The sequence below is a fragment of the Strix aluco genome, chromosome Z, assembly GCF_031877795.1.
Source record: "Strix aluco isolate bStrAlu1 chromosome Z, bStrAlu1.hap1, whole genome shotgun sequence".
NCBI classification, from domain to species: domain Eukaryota; kingdom Metazoa; phylum Chordata; class Aves; order Strigiformes; family Strigidae; genus Strix; species Strix aluco.
In genome coordinates this window covers 94,155,897-94,162,573 of record NC_133971.1, presented here as the reverse complement: position 1 = coordinate 94,162,573, position 6,677 = coordinate 94,155,897, and positions in this window count along the sequence as shown.

Sequence of the window (6,677 nt, the reverse complement as noted above, 5' to 3'; positions counted from 1 at the left end):
TACCTGCAGTAGAAAATAATTTAAACTTAGAAAAGGATAATAAGCAATGGGGTGTGTTATAAATCGAAGGGAAGGGAAGGGAAGGGAAGGGAAGGGAAGGGAAGGGAAGGGAAGGGAAGGGAAGGGAAGGGAAGGGAAGGGAAGGGAAGGGAAGGGAAGGGAAGGGAAGGGAAGGGAAGGGAAGGGAAGGGAAGGGAAGGGAAGGGAAGGGAAGGGAAGGGAAGGGAAGGGAAGGGAAGGGAAGGGAAGGGAAGGGAAGGGAAGGGAAGGGAAGGGAAGGGAAGGGAAGGGAAGGGAAGGGAAGGGAAGGGAAGGGAAGGGAAGGGAAGGGAAGGGAAGGGAAGGGAAGGGAAGGGAAGGGAAGGGAAGGGAAGGGAAGGGAAGGGAAGGGAAGGGAAGGGAAGGGAAGGGAAGGGAAGGGGAGTCAAAGAATCTGGATCACCACCCCTGGATCCAGCGTTGTCTCAGGTCCATTAATCTTGGGTGGTGGGTGCACACCCAGCAAAGTTTTCTGTCACCTTTTAAGTTCATCTTATCAGCTGATTTGCATACTAGATGAGGAGGGGCAGGGATTCCACCAACTCATTTGCATGAGAGATGAGGAAAAGGTGGAGCAGGGGTTCTGTGCATGAGTTGAGGGGGAATGGGGTGCATTAACCCTTTTGATCAACTGAGTTGGTGGTCACAATCTCCCCCCACCACCTTTACCTTTTCCTCAGGTTTTGTTCCTTGGGCCATTATAGCTCCATCTGGTGTTGGTTGTTTATCTCTCTTATCAATCTTTTAGCTCTTCTTCAAGGCTATAGTTGTAAATTAAAGTGTAGGCCTTAAGCTGAACATTTGGTTTTACTCAGTCTACGTCTCCTTCCTTCAAGGCTTATCTAAGGAATTTGGTTGTACAACTGCAGGGGAGCGGAGCCGTGCACCCTTCGATACACCCTGCGCTTCCCTGGGCAGATAATTCATCCCTTAGACTGACCACAAAGGCCACAACTTGTCGTTGAGGTTCTCCATGTTGATGAATGTTTGAGGCCTGAACTCCTTCAGTTCCTTACAACTGTTGCTGGACACCAGAACAGCAGCCAAGCTGTGTGGGGAGTTTTCTGCTGAGGAAACAGCTCGTAACAGCGTCTGCCTCCTCAAAACAGGAACGGAAATCTCAGAGCATGAGATCTATCAGGCAGAAGTGTTACCCTCAGCACCTGCAGGTCTGCAAGGAATGAAGAATTAAATGGAGGAGGAAGGGTCTGAGATACTTGGGAGCAGCACCGAGTCCAGGGCTGGACAATGTAGCAGAGGATGGCGCAGAGTGGCCGGTTGTTCGAAGAATAATCGAGCGGCTGAGCAGACGTGATGCTCCTGGGGGAGTCCATCAACAGCACCACAAGCCTTTTACTTTCTACTTATTGCAAATAAAGAGGCTGATGCTTGTTCGCCACCTTGTGCCTGCAGATCCTGTCCCTGCTGCTTCCCCACCCCGCCGCAGCAGCACCCAGGCCTCAGCACCCTCCCTGCAGCCTGAAATAACACTGTTTAGTCAACTCTTCCTCTGTTTTCCCACATGACGTTTGATTTAATGCTGGTGTCAGGGCAGCGACCCACCAAACCGGGGCAAGAGCAGCGACCGCTGTCACTCCCCGGCTGTGAGGGATCCCAGCCTGCTCCTTCCATCGCACAAAACTGATCGAGAACAAAGCTTTTGATTTCCCAAACTGTCACCCATTTGGCATCAACTTCCTGGAAGGTTTCCTTTTTTTTTCTTTAGTCTTATTAAACTGATCTAAAACTGCCAAAGCAAAGAAAAAAGGTGATGTCTATCTCACGTTGTAGGCAGCCACCTTTGTAAATCACAGAATCATCTGGGTTAGAAAAGCCCTTGATCCTCCAGTCCAACCATGAACCTCACACTGACCGTTCTCAACTCCACCAGATCCCTCAGCGCTGGGTCAACCCAACTCTTCAACCCCTCCAGGGATGGGGACTCCCCCCCTGCCCTGGGCAGCCCATTCCAACGCCCAACAACCCCTTCTGCAAAGAAATCCTTCCTAAGAGCCAGTCTGACCCTGCCCTGGCGCAGCTTGAGGCCATTCCCTCTTGGCCTGGCGCTTGTTCCTTGGCTCAAGAGACTCCTCCCCCCTCTCTGCACCCTCCTTTCAGGGAGTTGGAGAGGGCCATGAGGTGTCCCCTCAGCCTCCTCTTCTCCACACTAAACCCCCCCAGTTCCCTCAGCCGCTCCCCATCACACCTGTGCTCCAGACCCTGCACCAGCTCCGTTGCCCTTCTCTAGACACGCTCGAGTCATTCAACGGCCTTTTTGGAGTGAGGGGCCCAAAACTGAACCCACTCATCGAGGGGCGGCCTCACCAGTGCCAAGTCCAAGGGTAAGATCTCTTCCCTGTCCCTGCTGGCCATGCTATTGCTGATACAAGCCAGGATGCCATTGGCCTTCTTGGCCACCTGGGCATGCTGCTGGCTCCTGTTCAGCCAGCTGTCAATCAACCCCCCCAGGTCCCTCTCTGATTGGCAGCTCTCCAGCCACTCCTCCCCAAGCCTGTAGCGCTGCTGGGGGTTGTTGTGGCCCAAGTGCAGAAAAGAACAGCAATGCAGGGAAACGGCCGGTCTTGGGGGGGAGAAAAAAAGAAATTCCCTTGCTGTGCGCTTGGCGTCGGCTATTTCTCACGTGGAAACATTCCCAAGATGTTGGATCTAAAATACAAAGGGCTGGATGATGCCTCAGCTGGGATGTTCTTGGAGGAGATAGAATCTCCTGGTGCAGACAGCGCAGCTTGCCCAAACCGGGTGGTTTCAGGTCATTTGAGAACTTCGCTTGCGCGTGTTGAAACAGCTCCTTCGTTATCAGCCATCAATCCCTCTGTCCTCGCCCAGTCCCTCGGATACCCGCTGTGGCTGGTGCAAAGCCATCCCACTTAATTGGGACCTCGGGGCGGCTGTTCCCATTCTAAAGCCTGCTCTGCTTTAATTAACAGATAAAATAATCTACAAGTAGAAAGACCTTGACTTACTCCCATTTTTATTTCCCTTCTGCTTCTCGTGCTTCTCCCAGGGAATTTGGAGCAATGCTTTGTGAAGGACCTTGTGAAAAATAACCTGGCTGCTTGTTTTCTGCAGGCTCAGTCCTGCTAATGAGCAGGAATGTAAATGCTGGGAGCTGGTAAGACACTTAAAAACCCATGTGAGGAGGTGAGTTGTTCCTGGGGTAGCTCCTTTGTTAAAACTAAGCTTGGATCCAAGCACTGCAAAGGATTTGCCCCAAAGGGGGGAGAAAGGGCAGTTTTGAGGTGATGCTGCTTAATCCAGGCATCGTCTAGATTTGGCATGCTGGGGACAGTCACTGCAAAAGAAAGGCATCTACTTTTTGAAAGAAAAACATGAGTTTTAAAATAATTCTGTTGGTTTTCTTCCTTGTGGCTGGGTTTCTGTTACGGGTGCAAAATGCTCAGAGCAATCAGGGATGCAGGTGAGTGTCCAAAATGGCGTCGCAGCGCTGTAGGCCCTGTGTGGTCCCTTCCCGCTGTGCCTGGGTTCCCCTTGTGACATCAGGGGTTATGGGCAGGCAGAGACCGTGCTCTTAATTACAATGAATTTTTTTTAACTAATGGTCTTGATGCTAGGATAAATGGCTCATATGGTGAGCAGGTAGGTGGGGAAGGATGCTGGGCAGGGAAAGGGAGGTGATGCTGTGGTGTGTGGGAGCTCTGTCCGGACATGCTGGAGCCAGCGCTAACTGCTGACAACAGACTGAGTCTGGGGAGGAAACTGGGAAGCACCGTGGCAAAATTTGGGCTCTAATTCCCAAAGATTTGCCAGTCAGAGAGGGACCTGGGGGTGCTGATTGCCAGCCAGCTGAACAGGAGCCAGCAGTGTGCCCAGGTGGCCAAGAAGGCCAATGGCATCCTGGCTTGCATCAGCAAAAGCGTGGCCAGCAGGGACAGGGAAGGGATCTTACCCCTGTGCTCGGCACTGGGGAGGCCGCCCCTTGATGACTGGGTTCAGTTTTGGGCCCCTCACTCCAAAAAGGCCATTGAATGACTCGAGCGTGTCCAGAGAAGGGCAACGGAGCTGGTGCAGGGTCTGGAGCACAGGTGTGATGGGGAGCGGCTGAGGGAACTGGGGGGGTTTAGTGTGGAGGAGGCTGAGGGGAGACCTCATGGCCCTCTCCAACTCCCTGAAAGGAGGGTGCAGAGAGGGGGGATGAGTCTCTTGAGCCAAGGAACCAGCGCCAGGCCAAGAGGGAATGGCCTCAAGCTGCGCCAGGGCAGGGTCAGACTGGCTCTTAGGAAGGATTTCTTTGCAGAAGGGGTTGTTGGGCGTTGGAATGGGCTGCCCAGGGCAGGGGGGGAGTCCCCATCCCTGGAGGGGTTGAAGAGTCGGGTTGACCCAGCGCTGAGGGATCTGGTGGAGTTGGGAACGGTCAGTGTGAGGTTCATGGTTGGACTGGAGGAGCTTCAAGTGCTTTTCCAACCAAGATGATTCTGTGATTCTATTCTAATTGTAAATAGTGTTTTTAAGCTTAAAAAGGTGTTTTGGAAGTGATGCAAACTGTGCAACCTCCCAACCTCTCAGATCCCACGACATGCTGAAGCCGAGCAGCATTTAGCTGAGTCAGCCTTTTAAGAGGGGCTCAACTTGAATTTACAACTCAACCCCAAACACCCCAAAGCTGTGAACACAAAGGGGTCAAGGAGCTGATGCTGACAATAACCGCCCTCCAGAGAAATCTCACGGCCCAACACAGTTTGGCTGGGAACAACATCCGGATGTCGCATAGGGAGGACATTTAAGATAATGCCCACGGTAGTTTGGGAAACGAGCTTTTAATTAATACTACTGTGCCTTTTCTAGAGGTTCCCAGCTGGGAGTTCAGCAGGGTGATGTTGGCAGCGACGCAGAGCTCCTTTCTTCCACCCCATGATGAGAAGATGCAAAATACCCAGCATCTGATATGTTTATGATGGCAGCACGGCTGTTTGGGGAAGAATCGCTCCTAAGACACTCGTTTAGCCCAAGGCTGCTTAAACCTTCCCTCTGACAGCACCCGCGTTATCACACACCGGCTGCGACACTCCAGGTTTCAGCGTGTCACCAACCCGAGGCCGGGATGCGGGAAGCCACCCAGCATCGCAGGCTCCAGGTAACCAGCTGTGAGGAACTCAAGGAGTTAATACCTCAAACATTCATCGACACAGAAAACCTCAAGGACAAGCTGTGGCCTTTGGATTAGTCTAAGGAATGGCCCCCAAGGAAGCAGGAGTGTATGGAAGGATGCACCCCCCACTCCCTTGCGGTTGTATCATCAAACTCCTGAGATAAACCTCAAAGGGGGGAAACGTGGACTGAGTGAAGCCAAATGTTTCTCATCAAGCACAAGGACCACTAATCACTGGCTCTATTGTTTAAGCCCGATACTTTGTGGCTTTAATGTCTAAGCCTGACACCATGCAGGCCTTGCTAAACTAGCGAGAGGCAAGCACGACCACTGACTGATTGGACAAGGGGGTTGGTGAACCCCATTCCCCCTCAACACATGCACAGAACCCCTGCTCCACCTTTTCCTTGTCTTTCATGCAAATGAGTTCATGGAATCCCTGCCCCTCCTCGTCTAATATGCAAATCAGCTTATAAGATGAACTTAAAAAGGCGACAGAAAACTTTGCTGGGTGTGCACCCACCACCCAAGATTACCAGACCTGAGACAACGCTGGATACAGGGGTGGTGATCTGGATTTCTTTGACTCTCTTTTTCTCCTTTATTTTCTTTTCTTTCCTTTCTTTTCTTCCTTATAGATTTATAAGAGACCTCATTGGTTATTTTCCTTTCCCAAGTTTAAATTATTTTCTACTGCAAGTAAAACATTTTAACCATCATTTGGTGTCGTTTCACCTTAATTTAACCAGAAGGGATCACAGAAACTTTACAACTCCCTGGGCTCCCACTCAGGGTTGTGACAGTGGGAGAATGTGGCTGCCGACGAGGTGCTAATGATGACAGAGCTGTGAGCTTGCTCTTCCCCACCAGCCCTTCTCCTCCACCATATGGTGCTGGACAAGTCTGGCAAGGCCCGGCCATCGCTGGAGATGTGCAGATGGGGCTTGAGCCCCAAACCCAGGAGTGGTCCAGGATCACAGAATCCTTCAGGTTGGAAAAGACCCTTGGGATCATCGAGTCCAACCCTCAGCCCGACTCTACAAAGTTCTCCCCTACACCACATCCCCCAACAGCTCATCCAAACGACCCTTAAACACACCCAGGGATGGGGACTCCACCCCCTCCCTGGGCAGCCTATTCCACTCTCTGACCACTCTTTCTGGGAAACATTTTTTCCTCATGTCCAGTCTGAACCTCCCCTGTTGCAGTTTAAAGCCGTTCCCTCTTGTTCTGTCACTAATCACCTGTGGGAAGAGACCAGCACCAACCTCTCTACAATATATAAAATAAACCAATAAAAGTCTATGAATACTCCCATGAGCAAGATGACTGGAACGGGCTGAGGAGTTTTGTGCCTGGGCTCTGCCATTAATCAAGCTAATTCAGCTAATTGAGCCCTTCAAGTGATATTAGGCCCAGCAAGAAGAGCCAGAGCAAAACAATCACGGCTTTAGAATGGAGAAGTCACTTGAAAACACAGACCAGATTTTGGATGGCTGCTGTGAGCACA